Source organism: Panthera uncia, chromosome X, assembly GCF_023721935.1.
Source record: "Panthera uncia isolate 11264 chromosome X, Puncia_PCG_1.0, whole genome shotgun sequence".
NCBI lineage: Eukaryota > Metazoa > Chordata > Mammalia > Carnivora > Felidae > Panthera > Panthera uncia.
The window spans coordinates 796,601-797,131 of record NC_064817.1 but is presented as its reverse complement, the minus strand read 5'-3'; the positions used below and the strand labels follow the sequence as shown (position 1 = coordinate 797,131).

At 67.0% G+C, this 531-nt stretch overlaps 1 protein-coding gene across 1 annotated transcript in view; it reads right to left on the bottom strand.

The window, feature by feature from the left end:
* The window catches only part of IL3RA (interleukin 3 receptor subunit alpha), a 17,884-nt gene that overhangs the window by 697 nt on the left and 16,656 nt on the right, over positions 1-531 (bottom strand). The gene's annotated exons all lie outside the window — the stretch shown is intronic.

Here is a 531-nt window from a genome sequence, read left to right as displayed (position 1 = left end):
GAAGGGGAAGGGGAGGAGAAAAAGGAGGGAGGATGGAGAGGAGGGGAAGGGAGGGGGAAAAGGGAGATGAGGAGGGAGAGGAGGAGGAGGATGGAGAGGGGGAGGGGGAGGAGGGAGATGAGAAGGAGGAGGGAGAGGACAAGGGGTCAGGGAGGAGGAGGGGGAAGGGGGGAGGAGGGAGGGGGAAGAGGGAGTTGAGAAGGAGGACAGAGGAGGAAAAGGGGAGGGGGAGGAGGAGAAGGAGGACGGGTAAGAGGAGTGGGGGAGGAGGAGGAAGGGGAGGGGGAGGAGGGGGAGGACAGAGAGGCAGAGTGGAGGGGGAGGAGGAGGGGAAGGAGGAGGGAGGGGGAGGAGTGAGGAGGAGGGAGAGGAGAAGGAGAGGAAGAGGAGAGGAGGAGGAGAGGGATGGGGAGGGCGAGGGGGCGGAGGGGGAGGAGGGGGAAGGGGAGGGGAAGAAGGAGGAGGGGGAGGCAGAGTGGAGGGGGGGGAGAAGGAGGAGGCTTTCCGGACCCTCCCCCCCCCCCCCCCCCC